At 44.8% G+C, this 27,006-nt stretch overlaps 1 long non-coding RNA gene across 11 annotated transcripts in view; it reads right to left on the bottom strand.

Annotated features, from left to right (window-relative positions):
- Window positions 1-27,006, bottom strand: part of LOC308581600 — a 150,130-nt gene that overhangs the window by 7,357 nt on the left and 115,767 nt on the right. For all 11 annotated transcript variants that reach the window (XR_014005123.1, XR_014005124.1, XR_014005125.1 and 8 more), the window contains 2 exons: window positions 9,508-9,609; window positions 4,038-4,122 (listed from right to left, as the gene is read on the bottom strand). This is a non-coding gene — a long non-coding RNA (uncharacterized lncRNA). The remainder of the gene's footprint in view (window positions 1-4,037; window positions 4,123-9,507; window positions 9,610-27,006) is intronic.

The following is a 27,006-nucleotide window of genomic DNA, read 5'->3' on the forward strand; positions in this document are numbered from 1 at the left end:
ACCCTCGTATTGGTGGGACGATAGACCAGAGGAGCAGTGGTGCAGGAAGTGGCAGGAAGGTCCAGGACGAGCAACGCCGCCAGGAGGAAGTGAGGGAGAGACGGACATGGACGTTTTCGGGGACGACCCTGGTTTCGAGCACGGCGGCACAGAGATGGAAGCGGAGGTGACCGTCGTCGACGAGAGCAGGGAGGCAGAACCGGGAGACTTCAGATGGAGGCCCGCCACGGGAAGCGAACTGTATCCGACGTTCGTCCCTCTGACACAGCAGCACCCAGTTCCCGCACCGGAAGGAGGGGAGGGGGGAACGGGGGGCTTCGAGGGGGGATGGATGTCAGGGGTTCAGGAGCAGAGGCAAGGGCAAGGGAGGAAACAGAGAGCGAGGGGGAGGAGGCAGAAGAAAAGATGAGTGATGACGACGACCCGAGATCTCCGAGTCTTTCCAGTGAATCAGAAGATTCACAGAAAGGAGCACCAGTGGTCAGGGCAAGGGGGGAGCCTAGGGGGACACCCCAGGAAGATAGAGCCAGAGGGGACTCAGAGGAGAGCAGTTGGAAATCGGGACCAGCGTCACAGCCAGAGAGCAGGGAAGAGGAGGAGCGCCAGAGATCAAGCGCTGGCAGCTCGCAACAGGGGGGAGGGCACGAGTCAGGAGTGGCCACACCTCCATCGGGGAGCGAAGAAACGGTCAGACGGAAAGTGGAAGGTTGGGCCAAGTTCAAATGCACAGGAAAGTGACGCAGTAGGCAGCCAGGAAAGGGAGCCAGGTCCTAAAGCCCGGCGCAAGGAGACAGGGAGTTCCGGGGGGTCGGCGTCAGAAGAATCCCGGAAGGAAGAGACCCCGGGGGGCAGAGGGACCCAGAGGAGAGCAGTCAGGCGGAAAAGGTGGAGCAGGGCTAGGATATTAAGTTGGTGCACAAGGGGCGGAGACTCAGACGGAGCTTCGCCGATCTAGCCATTAGACGTAGAGTTGCACGCAGCAGCTTGGGAATGGAAACTGTAACTCAATAAAGACTTTTACTTAATGACCGCTGGCTAGCGTGATCCTCTGTGAGCTAGGATCTTGAAGCAGCTCTGACAAATGGTATTTCTCAATATGGGTTGTTCTTCATCAGCACATTTAATTGATAATCTCTGCTATCACCTCTAACCCATAACGTTCCTCATAGTTGCCTTGATCCCAATATAAGTATCAAAATAAAAGTCTTCCTGCCATATAGCTAATTTATTCCATTTCATTTGGTCTGCAGGAGGGAATGAAACCTCTCCTTTTTTGTTAAAAAATGTAGTTCACCTTGCTTATCCATTCCTATTTACTGGTAAGCAACGCTGATTGCTTATTAGGATCTGCAGAAAATTAGGAGCATCTTATCACACAGGTGGTACCTCTCAGCCCAGCAAAACTTGGTGACATTTACAGGAGCAAGTGATTTTCTTGTCTCCTGTGTCCTTTATGCCCCTTCCCTGTCCTCACAAGAAGAAAGAGAAAAGTTGGTAACTTTTCAACATGATTAACAGTGCAGTGTTTAAGAAAGAAGACAGATTGGCAGGAGCCAGACAAAAGAGGCTTCAGGAAAATGAGCTTGCTTATAATACTGTACTTGCAAAACAAGCCTCTGATATCTCCCTCTTGACATGGCCTCTGTTGTCTACCAGGGCAATCATATCCAACTGTAATTGTCTAACAATTGTTCCGCACTGAGAAAATAGTTCTGATTACAGACATTAACACGTTTAGGCATTAAGTTTCCCCGCTGTAATTACCCTTGAGCTTATTCTCACAAATGAATTAACATGCTGATCGCCTGGACTAATAGAACTAGCAAAAGAGTGATGAATTGCTTCCAAATCAGATAAAATCAAGCATGACATCATTTAATTAATTTCTTCATTGGGGGAAGAGGGGGATGGAAAGGAGATGGTTGCTTCTGTGTGTGGAATTTTCCCCGTACCCCACCCTTGATATTCAAATCTGACCAGAGAACAAGGGGTGAAGGACTCTCTTGTAGCAGAAGATAAGTTCAGGATGTGTGTAAATGTGCCGTGTTGAATTCATGGTGTATTCACAGATTTGTGGTTTTTCACAGGATGGATTTAATGACCTGCTGATTCAATTGCAATAAATGTTTCTTTCATAGGCAGCACAAAGGGCTAATGAGCAATTGTTATGTCACAAAAGGAGTGTGATTAGCATTCCTTGGTGGTTCAATCCTGCTGCTCCAGTAATACTGGAATTCAGAAAAGACATGGAAGAGGGGTGATCAAGTGGGAAGAACCATGACAATCGTAATATCCAGCCAGTGATATTGGTCTGGCTTTCCCCATGTGGTGCTGTTTGCCCTGATTCTCCAACTGTTATTAAAATGGCCATAGTCTGAGGACTTTGAATATCAAGCTGTGAATATTTGGATAATAGCTGGAGAGTGTGGGCCAAATTCTGCTGGAGCCTTTGGAAATTCACAGCTGACTAAAGAGGTAAATGGATCATCCCGGGTAATTTCTCAAGAGGGTCTTGCACATGTTTAGACGTAACCTATCCAGCTAATTGAGCCTCTGTCATGTGGGCCTGATATACAGACACGCATCCTGGACAGAGCATGGCACAATATTGAGCATGGCGCAATACTGAGAAAGTCATGCTTCCATCAGAACACAATGAGGACAGAATTCTGGTTCTTCTGCAAAGGGAAGCTGTTGCACAGCCTGCTCTGCTCACAATGGTCCTCATGGACACAAGGGTTGTGTGAATGGTGGGTTTGCTGGGGAATGGGATTGGAGCACTAATGTTGAATGTAAGCTGCCCTTCTTATTAAAAGTGCATTTGGACACTCATCCAAGAGCTGTGGCCTCATTCCTCATGGATCTCAAGGTGCCCTCCACCAATGTCAAGGGTGCGGTAGGAGAGACAGCAGTACAGTGGTGCCTCGCAAGACGAAATTAATTCGTTCCGCAAGTCTCTTCGTCTTGCGGTTTTTTCGTCTTGCGATGCACGGTTTCCCATAGGAATGCATTGAAAATCAATTAATGCGTTCCTAGGGAAACCGCCTTCAGAGCAGGTCCGGGGACAGTCTGTCCCCGGACCTCTTCTGAAGGCTGGGGGGGGGGATAAGGGCTTTTCTTCCCACCCCCAGCATTTTAAAAAACCCCGGGACAGCGGAGGACTTCTCCGCTGTCCGGGCAATCTTAAAATGCTGGCGGGCGGCATTTTAAAATCGCCCCGGGACAGCGGAGGACTTCTCCGCTGTCCGGGGCGATTTAAAAGCCCCTGGGAAGGCAGGCAGGGGGGACAAAGACTTTTGCCCCCCGCCAGCCTTCAGAAGGTGTTCCCGCCCCCCGCCCCGCTTCGGAGCACCGTTCCGAAGCGGGGCGGCGGGGGAAGGTGTTCCCACCCCCCCGCCCCGCTTCGGAGCACCGGAAGAAGCGATCTCCCCGCAGCCCCTTGCTTCAAAAGAGGTCCGGGGGCAGCGGGAAGTACTTCCCGCTGTCCCCGGACCTGGGGCTGCGGGGAGAAGATCGCTTCTCCCCGCCGCCCCTTGCTTCAAAAGAGAAGACCCGCTGTCCCCGGGGCAAGCTTCGTTTTGCGAAGCAAGCCCATAGGGAAATTCGTCTTGCGAGGCAACTCAAAAACGAAAAAACCTTTCGTTTTGCGAGTTTTTCGTCTCGCGAGGCGTTCGTCTTGCGGGGTACCACTGTATTGGATTGGATCCAGATCCAATGAATGCCAACTGTGTTATCAGGGCTGGCCCACTCATGAGGCAAGGGGAGGCAACCACCTCAGGTGGCAGGATCCCGAGGGGCACAGTGTAGATCCCAATGTAGATCTTGATTCCATCCATGTTCCTGATGTAGATCTTCACCCACCCCTTCTCCCTGGCAGGGGAGGGATATCAGGGCCAAAAATGTCTTGGGCCAGCCCTGTACGTTGCCAATAATTGGCTGGACTTTCCCATGGGATTCTTGGGCACCCTGCAGTGTATTGCTTGCTGACCTGGTCCTCCTGAAACATAAGCTGAACTTCATGCAAGATGGTACCGTACCTGGGGATTCTGGAGGAGGTTTCCTTCTCCCATTGAGCATGTATTTCTTTATTCTTTCCTTCAGCTCTTCCTCTCTTCTCATTTCCTATAGAAAAAGAGCACCAGTTCAGAATCAGGCCAATTAATAATAATAATAATAGAGAGAGGATGAACAATAATAATAATAAATATGGCCTCAAGTGATTTCCATTGGACTGGAATCATAGAATCAATCCATCTGTCTTTTTTTTTTAACTAGACATTTCAGCTTTAATAGATCACAGCTTCAGAGTTATTAAAACACTGGAAATGTAAACACATGTAATTTGCATTTAATCCTAAGGCTTTAGGAAGAAAGGTCAGAAAGGGGGAAAGCCTCATCTAAGAGAATACATTCTGCCTGTTTCTTTGTCTCAGAGCACAGTACACAGTACACAGAAATATATTTTAGCATCACCATAACTAACTGAGTATTGCCTTAACTTATTGAGCATATACAACCCTGCCATAAATACAACCCTGCTATTTATTGATTTGTACCAGCTGTGCTGGGCTCGTCTAATGTGAGTGAGGAGGGCAAGGTTTGGCTAGAAGGACAGGCAACATGTTCTGAAAATTCCAAGATTTGGAGGGTGGACTTTTCAAGCAGGGCTCCAAGAAATGTATCACACTAGGCTGATAAAAAAGTAACAGGGGAGCAAACTCTGTCCAAATCAAACCCCTTAGGAATAGCTGTGAAGGGATAGGTTATTTTGTAATTAAGACTTGATTATATAAATATATAATAAAATAACTGCCTAAAAATAAAAATGATGTAGAACAGGATATTTTATGATTTGAGACGGGCACGTAATGTTGATGCAGGAATTTGAGTTCCCTGTTATGCCCAGTGTTATGTGTGCTGGCGTGGTTGCTCGAGGGCGAACAGGCAAGACCCCCACTGGTCTTTTCAAAGGCTTTATTATCGGTGCGAAAACATTGGCAGTGCAGAACGTCTCAATTCCATGTCTTGCTCAGTCACTAGCAGAATCTGGGAGTGGGCGGTCCTTAAACTTTCCCCAGCAGAGTAGTCTCTTGACCCTCATCCTACGCCTCCCCTCTCTGCGCGTAAACCGACTGCACAGAGAGGGTGTGCGCAGAGGGGGACCTGCCTCCCCCCGCGCTTTGTTCATGCTTGGTGCTGTGTCTCTCCCTTGCATCCTCCGAGCCCTGCATCTCTTCCCCACTAGAGGCGGGGCTTCCCTCCTCCGCGGAGGAAGTGCTGCTTCTCACCATCTTTGGAGGCTCCCTGTAACCCAACTGCCCTTCCACCTCTCGCCTCTGAGCTGATGGCAGTTCATTGACACCCAGGTGGGATCAGGCACTAAATGTGCTACCTGGGAAGTCTATGCAGAATTGAGCCCCTTTGAGGCTGTGTTTTGCTGTATTTTGCAACAGCCAAGCTGCTGGAAAAGGGCCATTGTCTGGTGACAGAGCATCTGCGTTGCCTGCAGGATGTCCTAGGTTCAGTTCCTGGGACCTCCAGTTAAAAGGTTCAGCTAGCAGGTGATGGGAAACGTCCAGTTCTGGAAAGCTCCAGGTCTGTCTGTCTCGGTAAACAATGCGGAGCTAGAACTGACAAGTCTAAGACAGCACTGAACGGGTCTTTTCTGCCAGGTGTTATTTTTACCATTGGAGGAGAAGGGAAAGGAGTTGGCTGGAAAGTTGGCTGTGGAGTGTTGTTGTTGTTTTAAATCTACTGCTGCTATCATTCTTTTTTAAAATAATAATAATAATAATAATCCATTATTATCTGATGCTCTGCAGGCACCTCCTGGCCAAGCGTACTTTTCCTGAAATGCCTATAAAAGGATGCCATGATGCAACACCCTTCTATAGGCCTTCCTCACTATTCTGAGGTGTTCTCAAATTTATCTTTTTCTTGAATTAAATTATTGTAGTCAATCACCATCATCCTTCTGGTATAACCTGAGAGCTTTGGTGGTGCTAAGCAACTGCAATGTTAAAGATCATGGGATATTTATATAAATAAATATTTAAATATTAACATACAGCACATATGTGTATGTGTGTGTGTGTGTGTGTGTGTGTATGCAGTATGTTAATATTTAAATATTTGTATGCAGTGAGCCATTGGAGCAAGCAAATGTCCTCTAACTGTAATTTTAGCCTGGTCAAGGTAATAGACCTTTCTCATTAACTGCCTCCAAATTTCCAATCTACCCATGAACGTGAAAAATCTGTGCTAATTAAGGCCTGTCATATAGGCCAATAGTGCAGAGAGAAGGTAAGAGGTTCCTGGAGAATTACTTTAAAGCCACAGAATCTACATTATGAATGCAATTTTCTGTCCTTAGTAATACTATACTGTGGTTTTTATTAATCATGCAATTGAATTACTTAAATGAATTAGGTCTTATTGTGTAATTGGAGATAGTGGTTTGTATAGACAAGTTGATTAGGTCTATGAATCTTTGTGATATGCTTCATCCCAAAGAACACATGGGGAGGGTTCAAACTGTATCGAGTCACATGCACCACCCCATCCCCAACATCCTGTGGTTGTTTGCTCTCTTATCCCAACTTTTCCTCCCCTTCCAACTTTTAGTCTTGCCTAAAAAGGTACCTAGGAATAGTCTAGCAATGTTCAGCTGGACCTGGTTAGAATTTTCCCGAAGACCTTCATGCCCTTAGGCGCATGCAACCCTGCGCAGTGCTGTTTCCCCAGAAAAAGAGCTACCAGAACTCACCACAAACACCTCCCTCCTTCTATTTGAATAGCAACGGCACCCACCTGAGAGGGGCCAGAAGGGAGTCTGGCAAGTTGAGAAAACACCCTGACCCTTGGAGCCCTCACACGCTCTTTGAGTGGCCCTTGAAAGGGTCACTCAAAGGGTGCAAAATATTTCAGAGGCTCCTGCAATGGGAGCCTTTCTGCTCTCAAGCTGAAGAGCAAAGCATTCTGAAGCTCCCATTTTTGACCAGGCTATTAAATTATATGGTACCTTTGATGAATAGATTAATATTTTCCCAAGCTAAAAAGGCAAAGGATCCCTGACAGTTAAGTGGACGACTCTGGGGTTGCGGCGCTCGTCTCGCTTTATTGGCCAAGCGAGCTGGTGCACAGCTTCCAGGTCATGTGGCCAGCATGACTAAGCCGCTTCTGGCAAACCAGAGCATCACACAGAAACACCGTTTACCTTCCCGCTGGAGCGGTACCTATTGATCTACTTGCGCTGGCATGCTTTTGAACTGCTAGGTTGGCTACTTAGGTGCAAAACATAAATATTAGGGGGGGGGACATATATCTTCTATGAAAGTATTTGAACTAGTTATGTTATATCTTTTTTATAAAACACAGAGAGAATAATGTGCTGACCTTTTTTAAAAAAAAAACAAAAATACTTGGCATTATGGAGATCATCTCCCTCAGTGTGAAGTGGAATGTAATACAGTTTATTATCACTAACAAGGGAATGGACCATAACTCTAAAGAGACAGGACCTCAAGTGAGCTATGAAGGTCACTTCCTTGCTTCCAGAAAGGAAATGGACTGACCAATTCAGGCTTTCCGCTTTGAAAAGGAGGGAGGATAATTTCATTTTTATTTAAATAAATACTAAAAATGAAGTTTTTCAATACGACATTGGGTTGTTGAACCCAAATGTCGAACAGAGCAATTGTGCAAAAAGGAATATTTATGTAAGTGTATTTTAATGTAAAGTTCTTTCCTTCCAACTATAGGAGTCACACAACTGAATTGAAAATGTGGAAATAGTCTAAATTTGTTTGCAAAAAATTAAATAAAACAAATCTATATTATTTAAATTATTTCATCATTCCTATTTATAGATGCTCTCTCCTCTAGGAATTTTAGGGAAGAAAGATGACTTGCCAAACAGACTCTTGGCAACAGCGATATACTTTCAAACAACAGGCGTGCAGACTTAAGTTGCACATAAGAAAGTAAACCCCATCACACTCACTAGGATGTGCTAGTTAGCAAGTATATATTGATCTAATAATTAGATTTTTTCTATCTTGAACTAGGAGTATCAAATTTCAAAAGCAGCATTTCAGCAGTTTGAAATTAAAATTTTAATTCTGAAATTATTGAAAATTTCTCATTTGTTCAACACGTTTATTTATTTATTTATTTATTTATTTATTTATTTATTTATTACTGGGTGCATACAAATAGCTTTATCCACATTCTTTCCATCTGCAGAGAAAGGGTTTTTTGTTTCATTTTTTGCATTATTGGAAATTATGGTGCATTTGTCAGAATAAGAGCTAGAGGGAGGACTGCTGTGATGTGCCTTTACGCGCCAAATCCGGTGCTACATTGTGCAGTCCCTGTTTCAACAATGCAAAAGTTACCTATGATATTAGTTTCAGCATATTTTAACATAAACTAATTTTGACCAGAGTATGATTAACAGCCTGCCAAATGCCATACAATTTTCACTTCTCCCCAGCTTCAAATGTCACTATTTTACAGATCACTAGATGCCTTTAAAGATTGCAAAGTTTGATATTTAGTGATGCAAAGAAAAGGTTGGTGTTTATTAATCCCAATCCTACATTTTGATTTTTCTCTCCAAATGCACGCATGTCATGAATGCTGACTGTACTCTCCCACTCAATCAATTCAGAGTAAATAACCCTTTACCTGCCTTTATTTACTGGCTATGAAACAAACAAGTTTTGTAACTGGCTCTCAGCACAAAACTGATGTGTTACATATATTAATCGCCCTGCCCCAAATCTTTCAGAGTAGTTGGAGCCACCTGCTCAGAACCTCGTGACAATTTTGTCCTGGGTTTGCTGCTTCAACATGTTGCAAAAGCAGTTTGATGAGCCTTAATAGAGGGCTCATTCAAAGTTCAAACTTGGCTGTAAGAAAGCAATCTTTCCCAAGGCTTTAAAGAAAGTCTTCTAGATTAGGCAATGATGCACAGTAGCTGTGCAGGTCCAGTTTCACAATATGAAAGCACAAGAAGCCAGTGCTGAATGGTTTAGAAGCAGGATATGCAATTTGGGGCCTTAATATTCTTAAATGTCAAAATCAGTGAGGTCAGTTGAATGACTATTCTTTTGTAGCAACAAGTGGATGTCGTAGCTCCTGAAAGCAATGCATTTAATATTATAAAAACAATGGTGGCCTATTGGGATTAACTCCTTTCTAAATTGTCTCTCTGCATTACAAGGATCAGTCTGGCATTTCCAAACATTTGCAAACTGCATAATTCTTCCGCAGGAACTGATTTCCATCTTAAATGCCATGGCCTGCATCCTAGATACTGAATGTTGTATATTAGACACCGATTCTCTAACTATAGGGATGTTGGAGGATTCTGTTGAAAGCAGGCTATCAAGTGGATTTCCTTCCAGCTAGCCACACACATTGTGGCAGAGACTCTTACTCTCAGACAACATACATCCTTATTGACCACACATAGATATGCTATACATACAGGAACCAACTCACCATTGTTTTCATCTCAAACAAGAGATTAGTTTTCTTTACTTCCATTTCAAATATTTCCTCCTCTGTAATAATTGGATTGTATGGTCTTCTTGGAATTTTTTACTGAAAGTAAAAAAAGAAAATGAATATGGTTCTTGCTCCTGCTTTGCTTGAAGTGAGCCATGAAGGCGTATTGTGGCTCATGTGGAGGACCGATTCTCATATTGGCATTAGACAGTCACCTTCCTCTGTTCTTCTCAACACTTGCAAAAAACTTTTCTGCTTAGGCAAACCTACCCAGGCATGTAAAGTTGACGTACATTTTAATCTGTAATTTTCATTTAAATTATAATTTTACCTGTTGAATTTATTCCTATTTTAAATTAAAAACTTGTTTTTAACTTTATTTTTTATTGGCAGTTTTGCATACATTTCATATTCTTTGTAAAGTGCTTAGCCTTTTAAATTTACAAATATGTATATTTTGTTAAATAAATAGATAAAATAAATATTTGCAGAGTTCACCTGAGTTTTAGGACCTACAAAATCTAGCTAATGACTCAAATCCAATCAAATGGGCACCCAGTTATATTTAAGGATCTTCCTTATATTTCATGCTCTTTCGTGCACAAGCAGAAGGGTGGGATGAAGGCAACATGTTCCTTTGTCTAATGAGAGGGGAGGTCATAAGTGTCCAAAACATGCTAGTTTTCCCTTCTCTTGTTGCCACGTTCAGCAAATGTAACTTACTCCCAGTCTCTCCATCATTTGACACATCACAGTCCCCCCTGGCCAATATCTCATCTCTGACTCTAATATTGGAGAAGACCTGCCTGGCTTCAAGCAGGGTGGCAAATGCAGTGCTAGGTTCTGATGGTCTAGTTGCTTGGGAGTTTGAGCAGATTCCTAGCAGCCTTGCATTGTGCCAAATCCTTTCCTGCTTTCAGATCAACCCACCATCCAGTAGCGTGGGGGGTGCCAGGGGTGCCGGCCGCACCGGGCGCAACATCTGGGGGGGCGCGAGTCCAGAGGGCCCAGCCGCGTTTGTCAGAGGCTCAGCGTGGAAGTGTTAACAAAGTTTCAGAGGGGGGAGCGAGTGGGGGGGACGCGGGGAGGGGAGGGGGTCCCCGCTTCTCCGGCCGCCTTGCAGAAGCGGCCACCGCCCGGCGGCTCTGCCTTTGCTCGCAGGCCTGCCTGGGGGCTCCCTCGGCTCCAGCGATCTGGGGCCTTGAACGAGGGGGGTGGGGGGTAAGGCTAAGGCTGCTGGTGCTGCTGGGCTGGCCTTCTGCTCTCCTCTTCTCCTCCACCCACCCCTATTTGCAACTCTTAGACGCGCAAACTGTTGGCTTTAAGAAAACCTCGCCCCCCTCACCCCCTCCCCTCTTTCCAAATGGGGAGCGGGAATGTGGAGCGCGCAAGGCCGCTGCTGCGCTTGGAAGAGCTTCTTCCCCACATTCCTAGCATGAGTATATAATCTTAAAAAAAAAATTGGCGGAGAGGTGTGCGCGCGCGAGGTGAAAAGAGAGCTGCGTTTGCGGGAGGAGGAGGGGGTGGGGAGCGCAAAAAACATCGCCCCTTGCGCGCGCGGGCGGGCACGTTCCCGTTCGCTCGCCTCAGACGCATGCCAGGGCCCAGCCAGCAACCGCCGTCTTGCGAGGGGTTTCTCCGTTCGCCACAAGAGCACCTCACACTCGCGCACGCGAAAACCCTCGGCCTCCCCGCGCTCTGGCGGGAGATGCCGGAGGGCAGGTGGCGGGGGAGCAAAGTAAGGGGGGTTCCCCCACACCCACCCACCCCGCCAAGGGCAAACGCCCTCGGTCCGCGGCGCAAAGACGCGCCAGCCTCCCTCCAATTCGGTGCCCTCGCTCGGCTCTCCCTCTGAGCGAGGGCGCGCAATCTCCCGGCTTGCTCAAAGCCTTGGCGTGTTAACACGAGACGCCAAACTTTGGACGTGTAAACGGAAAGGCCCCCTGTTTTCCCGTTCCCCACGGCGCGCTTGGGACAGAGGTCGAGGCCTGGAGCCCCGCCTCGGGAACGCGCGCGCCTGCACCTTGGGGGTCATTTATTTCGCTTTCGCTTTGGGCTCTCGCGCCCCGAGTAAAGCATGTCAGTTTTTCTTAGCTTCTCTTCTACATCCTGTTTTTGTGTGTGTGTGCGCGCGAAAGGCAGCTTGGCGGGCTGAACGAGGGAGGGTTGTTTGGTTGGTTGGGCGGGCTTGTTTGGGTCTTGGTTTTTGCTCTACTCCGCTTCATGAGGGGCGATGTGGGGGGGGGGGCGACTTTGGCCCAGCGGGTCGTGGAAGGAGGGGGCGTATGAAAAGAGCTTAAACGGGTGCATTTCCAGGGAAAAATGTGTGGGGAACACACTCCTTTTTCACCCAAACCACCAGTTCCTGTTTCCTCGTGACGAGTTCTTAGAGGCCTGTTAATCTCATCAGGGGAGGCGTACATATATGCATGTGTGTGTATGTACAGCTGAGTTTTAACGTATCACACTGGAGGATAGTAGAGGTTAAAAGAGAATAACTTCCTGCTTGAGAGTTGCCCTGAATACATTTTCAACCATTTCTCTCGGAACTGGCTCTACTGTACACCAGGTTCTTGGCGTGTGGCTATTTGGCGGCCCTGATCCCGGGAGCAAAGAGGCGTCGCGGGAGCGGCTAGGCCTGCGCCAGGGCCCTGACCCGACAGCTTCTCCGGCTCCCCAAGCCGAGGACAGCTTCGGCTGTGAAGCTGCGCCTTCCGGGCTGGGCCTCGCCTCTCCAGCTCCCGGTATGTGTGCTCCGCTGTGGTCCCCGCTCCTTCCAGACCCTTCCACCGCCCCCTGCCAAACTGGCTGTAGATACGAGAAGGGCAGCTGGGGTGGGCTATAGAGGACCCTGCCTCCCCCTGCGGGGCTCATCTCTGGCAATTGGCTCAAGGAGCCTCCTGAGTTTTGGCATTGTCTCTCCGCGCCCCCCCCACCCCGCCTCTCTCCAGGAGCTTTATGGAGCCGCCTGGATCGGGTCTGCTTTGGAGGAGGGAAGCCTTGCTTGACCAGCATGTGGGGCGCCCTTTGCAGCCTTTCCCTCTGGAGAGATAGTCACGCTCCCTCTAGCACAGTTCCTAATCGCCAGTTGCCCTTCTGTGGCGAGGATTCTTCCGAGCCGGGTTCTTCCGGGGCCCTCCGGCTGCTTCTCTTTCGGGCGGCGGCGACCCTCCAGCTAAATACCCCTCGGGGGTTTGTGGCAGCCTCGCTTATTGTTCTCGGGACTCTGGTTTTACCTCACCGCGCAACTAAGCACAATTGCAGCACCTTCACCAGCAGTGGCGTAGCGTGGGGGGTGCAGGGGGGCCGGCCGCAACATCTGGGGGTTAGGGGGCGCAAATCCATGGGTTGGGCGCAAATCCACGGGTTAGGGGGCGCAAATTACTTGCCTTGCCCCGGGTGCTGACAACCTACGCTACGCCACTGCCACCATCCCACAAAGCCTTCACACCAGCCCCTTTCCTTTCTTTGGCAAGTGTCAGGGAGCAGCTGGCATGGGAGTGTCAAGAAGGAGGTTTGTCCCCTTCCACTCCTCCTCCTTCGTCATTGCTCAGTTGTCCTGATTAACAGCATGCTGGGTTCCCAAGCCTGGGGACTCCCCATGTGGTAAGCAGTTCTCCTCAGGACTCCAAGGAACAATCTAGATGGGAAGAGTCTCCTTTCCTGGTTAATCCAATGTGAGCTTGGGGGAGACCTCACCCATCTCTCCTCCTAGCCAAGCTCTGTTCCCCATTTGTCAGATGATGCTTTCTGCTCTGGCCAAGTGCTACTCAGCTCCACCAAGGAGCTCCCAGGCTCTGCCTCCTATCAGGGTCAAAGACTTGACCACAGAGGCCAGGATTGGCAATATACTTTCAACCCATCTTTCCCTGGTGAGCAACCTGGCCACTGAATTCTGCACCAGCTGAAGTTTCCAAACTTTCTTCAGAGGCAACCCCGCATATAACGTGTGGCAGTAATCTAACCTAGAAGTACCGACAGGACAGATAACAGATCGGGTGCAACTGGGCCACTAGCCCAAGCTGATGGAAGGCACTTTGTGCCACCAAGCCCAGCTGAGTCTCAAGCGACAGCAATGGATCCAGCAGTAGTCCCAATTGGTCCAGCAGTAGTCCCAAATGGAAGAACGAGTGGGTTGCTGGAAGACCTGATGGCTGACAACTTGGAGAAAAGCAGTCAAGAGACTCTGGGTCCTTCCCCCCCCCCCCTTAAAGATCTGGCCCAGCAAGCAGTAGTGAATTAATTCCCTTTCCTTATTTTTGAATTTCTACAATTTTATCTATGGAACGCTCTCCGGACTTGGACTTGAATAAATAATTTCCTCACATGGTTTTATATAGCTGTGAATATCTTGCTATGAAGTTGTAAATCTAACTTATTCTAGTCACTTATTTTAGACACTTAGACAAATATCAACAATCTGAAACCGCCTACATCAGTCAGATTAATAGAGATGCATAGACAATAAAAACATCCCAAACCACAAACCACCAGCAGGTTATGCAAAAACCTCAGATTTCATCTGCAGATAAATTATTCAGTGCAACCGTGAGTCAAACATTCTATTTAGTGTATTTCTGGAGGTCGAATTAGTACCAGTAATTTTCCGTTGCATTATCATGTTTGCTAATATATTAGAAACCCTTCTTGCAGTAATAGCCTCTGTTAACTCATTTTGTTGTGTTAGCAAATAACACAAGCTTTGTCCCACACAATTTATAAGCTGTTAGGGTGACATTTGCCAGTATGGTGAGAAAGGAGCTGATAATGGAACCAAAATGTTCAAGGAAAAGGGATTTGTAGGATTATATCCCCATGTAGTATTGCACAATGTGGTTTCCTTGTTTATTACTGTCCTCAAATGAGTGTGGTGGAGTCTCCTACTTTGGAGGTCTTTAAGCAGAGGCTTGACAACCATATGTCAGGAGTGCTCTGATGGTGTTTCCTGCTTGGCAGGGGGTTGGACTCGATGGCCCTTGTGGTCTCTTCCAACTCTATGATTCTATGATTCTATATTTCCTTCAAAAAGACTTTAAGAATAATGTTCCTCAAATGCTGCCAGAAGGACAATATGAGGTGCACAGATGCATTGCCACTGATTCAAACCGCTGGATGTAAGATGGACTACAAAGGTTGCTGATGGCCTTCTACTGCCCCTGAGAACAGGCTCTAGAGGTTGGCTGTCCCTCCAGAGCAGCATCTTCAGGGGGGATCCTGCCCTGGTTGGGAGAAATAATTGAGCTGGTGATGGTGATGGTGATGATTACATTTATAAGCTGACCTGCACCAGCAAGTCCCAGGGCTGCTTACAACAATTTAAAATTCAGAAACGAAAACACTCCAAACAGATTAAGGTGGCAGGAATAGGGTCGGCCCTGAAAACACGCATCTCAGGCCACTGTGGCCCAGTTTGCACGTAACACGAAGCCAAAACATTGGATTAATGTGAACAAGCAAATCTGTGGCCTCCCAAAGAGAACATTATTTGCTTTTTAGATTTGTGGGGTGAGTTAAAAAATGAGCTTGGGTCAGACATAACATTAAGGGCTCGTCCAGACTTGTCTTCTGCCTAGAAAACATGGATCTGAGTGGTTTTCCGCTTGAACCTTGCTTTCTAGGCATGAGCCCAAGAAGTCTTCTCTTTGTCCTGCTCCTTTCTCAGGGAAAACCAGCTCTTTAACGCTAAAACGGAGCAAATGTCAACCTGGAGAAACCCCGATTGCAGTTTGCTCCCATTGGGTGCTAAAGAGAGGTTTCCCCCGGGGAAGTGTGCCCCAGCGTTAAGCGAATCCCTGGCTCAAGTGCAGCAGGAGCAGGGGAGGAGCAACGCAACTCCTGTTCTTGGCTCCAGGAGGCCCCACGTGGCGCCTTTGTGCTGAGACACGGCTTGGCGTTCTGGGCGCACTGGATCTGGATGGGCAGAAGGGCTCTCTAGACACAGAGTGCAGTCTTTGGGGTGAAGCCAAAATGCTCACTAGAAATAAAATGCAGAGAATCCCAATGATCAGTTTTGTGCTTCTCAACATATTCATTACATTGATGGAAATTCTGAAGAGAGTAAAAATGCATTCGAAATAACTAAAGCTGACTTTGGGAGAGTCGGAAACGAAATGGCAGAAGAGGCTTGAATTATTCATGAGTGTGGAATGATTTAGCCAATAGGGGAGGGAATCATCCTGGCTATATTTAATATAACCTGCTTGGTTTCTGAACTATTACTGTTTGAGAACAAAAAATATGGAAAGATGATAACTGTAAATAGCCCCCAAACATAGAATAACCTAAAGCTATGCAGTCCAAGCAACTTACAACTTTTAATTTGGGACAGCTTTCGGTGACTGCAGTAAAGTGAGGGAAAACAGGGAAGGTAGGATTATTGTTAGACGTGTTTCAGCTCTCAGAAATCTGATTTGATTTGGAAATTTTACATCTTTTAACCTATTGCTACCATCAGGATGGGTAATAACTTTAAATAAACGATTTGCAGAGCAGACCTGAAGCATTTGTGTGTGGAAGCTACCGTATTTTTCGCTCTATAACACGCAGTTTTTTCCTCCTGGAAAGTAAGGGGAAATGTCTGTGCGTGTTATGGAGCGAATGCCTACAGATGTCAGGGGAATCCGCTGCAGTTGTGAGCAGTCCGTGGCTCTCTTTGAAACTGCAAAGCGGGTGTAAGCGGCTCCTGTCAGCCAGCCAAGCCGGGGAGGAGGGAGAAAAGCAGATCGGGGTTGGTTGCTTTAAAACAACCCCGTGCTCTATGTCCCTCTCTCTTCTCTAGAGAGCTGCTAAGTAGCAGCAAAGCTTTTCAGCCAGCCTAGCCCGGAGGAAGGAGAGAAGCAGACAGATCGGGGTTGGTTGCTTTAAAACAACCCCGTGCTGTATGTCCCTGCCTGCAGTTTTTTGCTGTCCGATTTTGGATCAGCCACTGTAGAGGCTGTGTGTGTGTGCTTGAGCTATCGTTCTCCTCCTTCTCCTTCCTGTTCACTCTCACAGTGCCCCAGCGCTCTCCTGCGACTTTAGGAGTGATACTCTGTGTGTCTCTGTGTGTGTGAGGCATCGTTCTCCTCTTGCTTCCCCTTCACTCTTCCAGCGCCCCTGCTACTTCCAGCGCCCCTGCGACTTTAGGATTGATACTCTGTGTGTGTGTGTGTGTCTGCGTGTGTGTCTGTGTGTGTGTGAGGCATCGTTCTCCTCTTGCTTCCCGTTCACTCTCCCAGCGCCCCTGTGCTCTCCTGCGACTTTAGGATTGATACTGTGTGTGTGAGAGAGAGGGGGGGGGATCGTTCTCCTTCTCTTGCTTCCCACTCCCAGCGCCCCTGCGCTCTCCTGCGACTTTAGGATTGATACTGTGTGTGTGAGAGAGAGAGAGGGGGGGGGATCATTCTCCTTCTCTTGCTTCCCACTCCCAGCGCCCCTGCCTCTCCTGCGACTTTAGGATTGATACTGTGTGTGTGTGTGAGAGAGAGAGAGGGGGGGGGATCGTTCTCCTTCTCTTGCTTCCCACTCCCAGCGCCCCTGCCTCTCCTGCGACTTTAGGATTGATACTCTGTGTGTCTGTGTGTGTGGGAGGGATTGTTCTCCTCCTCCTGCTTCCTGTTCACTCCCCCAGCGCCCCTGCGACTTTAGGGCGACTTTAGCATGGATCCACATGGATCCTCAGGATTTTTGCATTGGGCTACCCCAAACTCACCGTCAGATCACATGTCTGTGGCCACAGCATGAACCACAAAAATCATACATCCACTGTTTTGTTTAGAATATTTTTTTCTTGTTTTCCTCCTCTAAAAACTACATGCGTGTTATGGTCTGGTGCGTGTTATAGAGCGAAAAATACGGTAATTTTTAAAATATACTTCTATCCCAAGGCACGCCAGACCCTGCAGTTCAGTTCATTAATAATAATGATAAAATGATTTATTGCAACATGTGAATTCTCAGTACATTTCAGTAATAGTGTGTCTTGGTCTATTAAAGCAGTTAGTATAAGGATGCGGGTGGCGCTGTGGGTTAAACCACAGAGCCTAGGGCTTGCTGATCAGAAGGTCAGCGGTTCGAATCCCCGCAAAGGTTTGAGCTCCCGTTGTTCGGTCCCTGCTCCTGCCAACCTAGCAGTTTGAAAGCACACAGTGCAAGTAGATAAATAGGTACTGCTCCGGCGGGAAGGTAAACGGTGTTTCTGTGTGCTGCTCTGGTTCGCCAGAAGTGGCTTAGTCATACTGGCCACATGACCTGGAAGCTGTATGCCAGCTCCCTCGGCCAATAAAGCGAGATGAGTGCTGCAACCCCAGAGTCGGCCATGACTGGACCTAATGGTCAGGGGTCCCTTTATCTTTTTACAAGGAAAGTAATAGAAATAACAATCTACATGCAGTTTTCTTGTTTTGTTTTTCAAAATGGGAGTATTGTCCATGTTGGAAATATTTAAACTCCTAGTTGTAAAGGTTTCTAAAGGCAGTGAAGCTCAGTTCTCTTAATCCTGGACTGAGCCAGAAAATGGAATCAAATCAGCAGTTGCTCATTTGAGGAGGACCATTTTGAGAGTGTTTGCTTTTGCATGGTCTCATTTTAAATCGATTTACCATCAGCGGCATAATCAAAAAGTCAGAGGTTATTGGCAGCATATTGAAAAGCTGGAACGTGTGCAGAGGAGGGAGACCAAGGTGATGAAGGAGACCAAGCCTTGTGAGGAATGGTTGAGGGAGTTGGGTATGTTTAGCCTGGAAAGAGGAATCTGAGAGGTGATATGAGAGCCTTCTTCAAATACAGACAATCCTTCTTTTACGTGGGAGTTTTCTTCCGGACCCCCACATGTTTTGATGAGTGTGCCTAAGTCTGCCCCTGCCGTTTTTGTGATGTTTCAATAACATTTGGGGGCTACTTCTGGGTTTGGTGTCATGCGCAAGTGCGCGATCGCATGTCATTCGGATGCGCCCAAACTGGGAGTTGCCTTTATCCAAAGGGCTGTCATATGGAAGATGGAGCAAGCTTGTTTTTTCCTGCACTGGAGGACAGGACTTGATCTAAGGGATTCAAGTTACAAGAAAGGAGATTCCAGCTACACATCAGAAAGAACTTTCTGACAGTAAGAGCTGTTTGACAGTGGGACCGTCTCTCTCGGAAGATGGCGGGCTCTCCTTGCTTTGAGGCTTTCAAGCAGAGGATGGACGACCATCTGTCATGAATACTTTAGTTAAGATGCTGGCATTTCAGGGGGTTGCACTAGATCAGTGTTTCCCAACCGGTGTTCCGCGGCACACGAGTGTGCCGTGAGACATCGGCTGGTGTGCCGCGAGATGCCTGGAGGGAGGCGGGCGAGTTGGGCGGCGAGAGGCGGGGCGGCGGCGGCGAGGAGAGGCCGCGCCTCCTGCTGCTGCCTGGCGCTCCTCCTCGCAGCCGGCAGCGCTGCCTGGGCGCCTCCGCGCGACTCTGCCTCGCTGGGTTTGGTCTCCCAGCAGAGATGGGTCACACGCGCACCTCCCTCCCTCCCTCAGCCTGCGCGGAGGGAGAGCCAGAGAGAGGCATCGCTCCTGCGCGGCGGGAGAGGGAGCAGCCGGAGCGATGCCCCAAACGAGCTGAATTCCGAGCGAGGGACTGAGGGGGGAGGGAAAAAACTTTCACTTTCGTGCGTCCCTCCCGGCGTGACGCTGCGCGCTGACGTCACGGGGCGGGGCTTTAATGGTGGTGTGCCGCGAGATTTTTTTTCAGTAAACAGGTGTGCCGTTGCCCAAAAAAGTTTGGGAAACACTGCACTAGATGACCCTTGGGGTCCTTTCAGCTCGATAATTCTTTGATTCTATGATAATACTGTGATCCGTTATCTCAAATTTGGGATTTCTGTGGAATTGTCTTCAGTGGTAAAGAGCTGGTTTTGTGGAGAAAGCATCAGAGCAAAACAGAAAACCAAACAAAAACGGGTTCGGATATGAAGCTTTAAAGTACAAACCTGTGCCTAGAAATATGACACAAAAGGAAGTCTGGGTGAACCCTAGCTGGGAACACTTGAAGGAAAATTAAATAGAAAAAAGAGGGGGCTCAAAAGGGGTGTTGGAGCACGGCTTGCAAGCAGGAGCTGCTGTTGGAGGGTATTTGGACCCCTTCTGGGAAACTGGTACTTTCTAGCCAAAAGTGATGAGCAAACCTGGAGAAGTTTCAGTTCAGCCCTGTGTAAATGCCTACACCTCTTCTATTCCAGCGCCCTGTTCCTTTAAAGGTAAAGGTAAAGGGACCCCTGACCATTAGGTCCAGTCATGGCCAACTCTGGGGTTGCGGCGCTCATCTCGCTTTATTGGCCGAGGGAGCCGGCGTACAGCTTCCGGGTCATGTGGCCAGCATGACTAAGCCGCTTCTGGCGAATCAGAGCAGTGCATGGAAATGCCGTTTACCTTCCTGCCAAAGCGGTGCCTATTTATCTACTTGCACTTTGACGTGCTTTTGAACTGCTAGGTTGGCAGGAGCAGGGACCAAGCAATGGGAGCTCACCCCATCGAGGGGATTCGAACCGCTGACCTTCTGATCGGCAAGCCCTAGGCTCTGTGGTTTAACCCACAGCGCCACCCACGTCCCTTCCTGTTCCTTTACACACATACAAATAGGTTTTTAAAGCTACCCACCTCCACAAAACAGACCAGGTTTACTAAACATTCATTTTTTAGCAGTGTTCAAACATGATTTGAAGAAAAAGAAACAAAGAAAGTTGCCAGCTGGCAACATCCAACAAAACTCAAAGTTAATAATAGACTTAACAACACAAATAAGTGTCAACCTCTCACTTGAAAATAAAGAACTGGATAAATCTGTACAAGAACTCAAGAGTAAATCTACCAAACAAGAGGAAATGACGAAGAAATTGCAAATGGAAAATAAGGACATTAAAAAATTCAACGAAGGAAGAAATAAACGACCTAAAAAGAGCCCATGAAGAGCTGCTAGATGATTTATCATTGATGGAGATGCGTCAGAAGGAGATGGTCCTCCGCTTCCGAGGCATCCCACAAATTCATGATGAACAAATTCAAGAGAAACTATCACAGGAGATTGCAAACTGGTTGGGAGTAGAGGTAGAAGAGATGCTATTGGATATTGATAAAATTTTCAGGATCAAATCAGAAAGATCGGACACTTATAAAGGGCCAGGAGATTGTTTATTTTTTTTCAACTCAAGACTCTTAAAGGACAAAATATTACATCAAAAAGGACAAGCGAAGTTAATAATAGAAGATAGGCCTATCAAAATATTTAAGGAAATCCCCAAAAGAATTTTGAAGAAAAGGCAGAACTATAAAGCACTAACAGAAGCACTCAAGAAGAATTCGATTAGATTCCGGTGGGAATTTCCTGAGGGCATCACCTTCACATATAAGGACAGAAGAAAAACTTTTAGATCAGTAGACGAGCTGGGAAAATTCTGGAGGAAGTACAAAAAAGAACTAACTGGAGATCCAACATTGGAGCGAGAGGAAACAACGCAGACGCCACAAGAAGTATAGAGAGACAAATGGGTATTAAGGGGGGGGGGGAGAGATTGGAAGAAACATAATATCAAAATCCTAAAATTTCTGAGTTTTTTTCCTTTCCTTTTCTTTTTTATTTACTCAGTGAAACCACTGTAGATAATAAATAAAGATTAATGAATCTAAAAATTATATCTTGGAATGTTAACGGTTTAAATGATAAGAGGAAGAGAAATAAAATAGAACATGTATTGAGGAAAGAACATTGGGATATCATATGCTTGCAGGAGACCCATATGACTAGAAATCACAGAAGGGTTTTAGAAAACAAGAGATTGGGTCAAGAATTTATATCCTCAGATGTAAAAAAGAAAAGGGGAATTGTGATCTATGTGAACCCTAAACTAGATGCAAAAAAAATCTTTAAGGATGATGAGGGTAGATTATTAGGGGTAAAAATAACAAAAGGTAAAGAACATTTAATTATAGTAGGAGTTTATGCACCGAATGGTAACAAAACAGAATTCTTCAGAAAAGTAGAAGCTAATTTACTTGAATTTATAGAAGAGGAAATAATTTTGATGGGAGATCTAAGTGGTGTCACATCATTAGAATTAGATAGGACGGAGAGAGAAAGAAAATCAAAAAAAGGAAGACTCCCGGATACCTTCTTTCAGATGGTAGAAAACTTAAATTTGATTGACGCATGGAGATATAAAAACCCAGGAGAAAGACAGTATACACATTTCTCGGAAGTAAAAAAATCAGCCGGCAGAATTGACAGCATATGGGTATCAAATAACTTAACAACTAAAATTAAAAAAGCAGAAATACAGACCAAAATTATTACAGATCACAACCCAGTCACATTAGAATTAAAGGAATACAAGAAAACTAATAAAAGATGGAGAATTAACGAAAGAATATTAAATGACGAAAAGATTGTGAAAAAAGTGCAAGAACTAATGAAAGAATTTTTTGAATTAAATAAAGAACAGGATACAGACATCAGGACAATATGGGATGCAAGTAAAGCTTTCATAAGAGGCTTTTACATACAACAAAGTGCAATAAGGAAAAGAAACAGAGAGCAAAAACTAGAACAAATAAGGAAAGAAATAGGAATAAATGAAAAATTATTAACAAAACAGCCAAAAAATGAATTAATAAACCAAAAACTAAAAATATTACAAACCCAGGCCTCAGCAATATTAAATAGTGAAATTGAGGATAATATTAAATGGATGAAACAATGGTCATTCGAATTTGCAAATAAACCCGGAAAGATGCTAGCCTGGCAATTGAAAAAAAGACAAAAGGAAAAACTGATTGATAAAATAGTGGAAGAAGGGAGAACTTTAGATAATCCTGAGGAAGTTAAAAAGTGCTTTATAAAATATTATAATAAGCTATATAAAGCAGGAAATGAGACAGAGGATGAAATAAAAGAGTATTTATGTGGAAAGGATATACCTAAAATTAAGAAAGAAAAGATTCAAGATCTAAACGCCCCAATAACCACGACAGAGCTTCATCAAGCGATAATTAAGATGAAACTGGGAAAATCCCCAGGTCCAGATGGTCTTACCGCAATACATTACAAAAAATTAGAGGAATCATTATTATCACCTAGGAAGACACTCTTAAATAGAATACTAGAAGACGGGAAGATCCCCAACACCTGGAAACAGGCTCACATAGTAGTAATCCCAAAACAAGGACGAAATAAAGAGTTTATAACCAATTGTAGACCAATATCATTACTAAATAATGATTACAAGATCTATGCACAAATATTGGCTATAAGATTAAAGACAGTTTTGCAGGATTGTATAAATAGAGAGCAGGCAGGGTTCTTGCCGGGCAGGAAAATGAGTGATAATATAAGAACAGTGATTGATATGATTGAATATTTAGACATGAAACCGAGTAAGAAGATAGCCTTTGTTTTTGTGGACGCGGAAAAGGCATTTGACAAAATATCATGGAAATTTCTAAAAATATTATTAGACCGGATGGACATGGGAGACCAAATTACAAGAGGGCTAAAAGCAATTTATGAACAACAAGAAGCAAATATAATATTAAATAATGACACGACTGATTATTTTAAAATACGGAAGGGCACCAGACAAGGGTGCCCACTTTCACCATTATTATTCATTTTGGTTTTGGAAATATTAAATCAAGAAATCAGACTAGATCAAGAAATAAATGGAATATCCCTAGGAGAGAAAATATACAAAATAAGAGCATTTGCAGATGATTTAGTCTTAATGGTGGAAAATCCTAAGGAAAGCATAGCAAAGGCTCTAGAGAAAATGGGAAACTTTGGAAGGGTCACAGGTTTTGCTTTGAATAAAGAAAAAACGAAACTAATGGTAAAAAACCATGGGAGATCAAGAGAAAAAGGAACTGGTAGAAAAATTTGGATTACAAATTGTAAAAAAAGTGAAATATTTAGGAATACAAATAACAATGAAAAATATAAATTTGTTTGAAGATAATTATAAAAAAATTGGGAAGAAACAAAAAGAGAAATGCAATTTTGGACAAGATTGAATTTAACACTCTGGGGTAGAATTTTGGCTATTAAAATGAATATTTTACCAAAACTCCTGTTCCTTTTTCAAATGATTCCCATAATAGGTAAAGATGATTGTTTTAAAAAATGGAAAACGGACCTAACAAAGTTTATATGGCAAGGCAAAAAGCCACAGATCAAACATAAATTATTAACTGACATAAAAGAGCGGGGAGGTTTCGGACACCCAGACCTGAGACTATACTACGATGCGGCATGCTTTACTTGGATCAAGGATTGGATCAAATTGGATAACAGTGACATTTTGGACTTGGAGGGATGGAACAACAGATATGGTTGGCACGCCTATCTAATTTATAACAAAGTGGCAGTACATAAAGAATTTCTAAGCCACATAATTAGAAATGCATTATACAAGGTCTGGGTGAGACATAGAAGGTTGTTAGAACCGAAAACCCCATGGTGGGTCTCCCCGTTAGAAGTTATATCGGTTAAAAAGAAAAATACTATAGGAAGAATGGCGACATACTAGCAGCTCCCAAAGGAAGAACAGGGCCAATTAAAACTGAGACCATCTGAAGAGGTGACCCAATACTGTACTACATGGTTACAATATCACCAAATTGCACATATATTTAATCAGGATAAAATAATAGGATTTGAAAAAGAAGAATCAAAATTACAAAAAGTATTATTACAAAACTAAAAAAAGAATATATCCAAAATGTATAATTTATTATTAGAATGGGAATTAAAGGATAAAGAAGTAAAAGAAGTTATGATCAAATGGGCATGTGATATAGGATATGTAATTTGGCTGAACCAATGGGAAAAATTATGGAAATATGATATTAAATTCATGGCATGTTATACAATAAGAGAAAATTTTATGAAAATGGCGTACCAATGGTACTTAACTCTGGTAAAACTGGATAAAATTTACAAATTAAAATCGAATACCTGTTGGAGATGTAAAAAAGAAATAGGAACAATGTTTCACATGTGGTGGGAATGCCAACCTATCAAACAATTCTGGAACGAAATTTATGAAGAACTCAAAAAGATGTTTAAAATATCTTTCAGTAAAAAACCGGAGGCATTCCTTTTAGGTTTAATTACAAATAATATCCCCGACAATCAAAGGAAAGTATTCCTTTATGCAACAACAGCTGCCAGGATACTTATAACAAAAAACTGGAAAGGGAGAAAAATTCCATCAATGAAAGATTGGCAAATTAAATTTTGTGAATACATAAATCTGGCAAGACTCACAGCATTCATAAGGGGACACTCGGACCAGAAATTATTAAAAGAATGGGGTTGTGCTAAAGAGTATATGAAAAAACATTGTTCTTGAGTAAGTATATTGGTATGTAATGAATGATGCTTTACAGGGTTAAAGGGGAAAAATGGTGTTAAAAAAAAGAAAGTACAAAGATGGATGTAATCTAACCAGACACAACAATATAGTAAGAGTAAAATTTCTGAGGTCTTAGAACAAAGGAAGGAAGTCAATATGTGTATATGTACGTAATGATATGGTTTTTTTCTGTAGATGTGTGCTTTTTCGTTTTTGTTTAGTGTTATTTTGTTTCCTTTGCTTTTTTCTGTTTTTTTTGTATGTTCCGTTCTTTTTTGTTTGTATAGTATTATTTTGGATTCAATGTTTGTAATTTTTGTTATGATTATGCATTGAAAATAAAAAAAAATAAAAGAAAGAAAGAGAAAAGGATTAGCCCACCTGCTGCTCAAGTGGAGATCCAAGACTGATGTCTGATCAGTGGCATCATCTGTAATGTATGCACCCTCTGTGACTGTTCATAAAAACTTTTATCTTGGAAAGAAAGAAAGAAAGAAAGAAAGAAAGAAAGAAAGAAAGAAAGAAAGAAAGAAAGAAAGAAAGAAAATCCTTTTGTTAAGACTGCGGAAATTTTCAGTAAAATGAAAACAAATTGCTCTAAGTAAACCATTTGTCACAGTCTGATTACTTTGCTGCCACACTGGGGACGCCAATTTGTCATGCTAGATCACGGTAGCGGCAGGCTGAATGTACAAAATGGCAGGCTGCTTTCTGGCTCTTTGCTTTAAGCCATGAAAGAGAACCTGGGTCCCCTCACTCAGTCTTACCTCATGGGCCAAGAGCACATTTTCATGTCCATTCTGAGGGGATGGCCAATGCAGCAAGTCAGGGAAAGGTGAGAGGGTGGTGACTTGTTGACCATTCCCAGCTACATATCAAGAAAGAATCATAGAATCATAGAGTTGGAATAGAGTTCTCACTGAGCTGATAAATCTAGATTGTATCACTTTCACACTGCACACGGGAGCTTGCCTACTTGAATGCTCCTCCATACAAAAAAAATCTAGTTTAACCATATCCCTGGCGTGTTAGGGTTTTGTTTTCATTTAAAGTATGTTCAGGGACATTTGAAATGGAAAAGCAACTAACCGAGCTAGCCCCCAGCTCCCATTTGAAAATTCAAATCATGGCTTTACTTTCTTTTGGCTCAGCCGTTATTTGAAAGTTGCCCCAAATATGGTATTGCAACCGTGGCACATGTGTTGTAGATCTGAGATCCATAGATGCCATCCCTCACCCCACCCCACCCCAATACCTTCTTAATGTCAGCCCAAAGAAGTCTTGCTCTTCAAATATCATATGTATAAAACGATACACCTCTAAACAAAACATGTAGCCTTGAACCACTGAGCACAGATTGTTTCGGGTCTTCTACATCCAGTGATCCAGTGTGGCATAGCGGTACTAGTAGGACCCAGGAGACCTCCCTGCCATTAAGCTCGCTAGGTGAATTTGGACCAATCTCAGCCTAAAGACACCTCACAGGAAATGGTAGAGTGGCCAGAACAAGCTATCCCTCCAGGAACCCCCTATTCTACACAATGATTAAACTCAGGATCCCAGTCCTCTTCTTCACCATCCCACCCTAAATCGGTGGTGATGGAGCAACCATCTATGCCGCCTTGCTCTCCTTGGTAGAAAGGTGGGATGAAAATGTAAAAGCTGTTCCACCAGGCCTTTGGTCAAGGCACAGTCTGACCCTCTCTCTACTTCTGTAATCTTCATAGAGCTCTAGCCCAATGGTTGCCATTAATTTGATTCTGAACTGATTTTAGAATGTATTTCAATTACAGTGGTACCTCGGGTTACATACGCTTCAGGTTACATACGCTTCAGGTTACAGACTCCGCTAACCCAGAAATAGTACCAGGGACGCGGACTTATAAAAAATATTGGGGGGGGGCCGGGAAAGCTCATGAATAATAAATAAGCTCATGAATATGCAAATAAAGTGGGTGGAGCTTTTGCTCGGGAGGGAGGGCAGGAGGCATGCAGCCCGACCCTGTGCATTTTGGGCTGGGGGAGGGGCGGCGATGGTGCTCTGCTGGAGGGGCGCCGGAGATTATTGGGGGGCGGAGCCCCCCCAAACGAATTTTTCAGGGGGCTCGGGCCCCCTCAAGCCCCATGGAGTCGGCGCC

This window comes from Podarcis bocagei, assembly GCF_964188305.1.
Source record: "Podarcis bocagei genome assembly, chromosome: 1".
Classification (NCBI taxonomy): domain Eukaryota; kingdom Metazoa; phylum Chordata; class Lepidosauria; order Squamata; family Lacertidae; genus Podarcis; species Podarcis bocagei.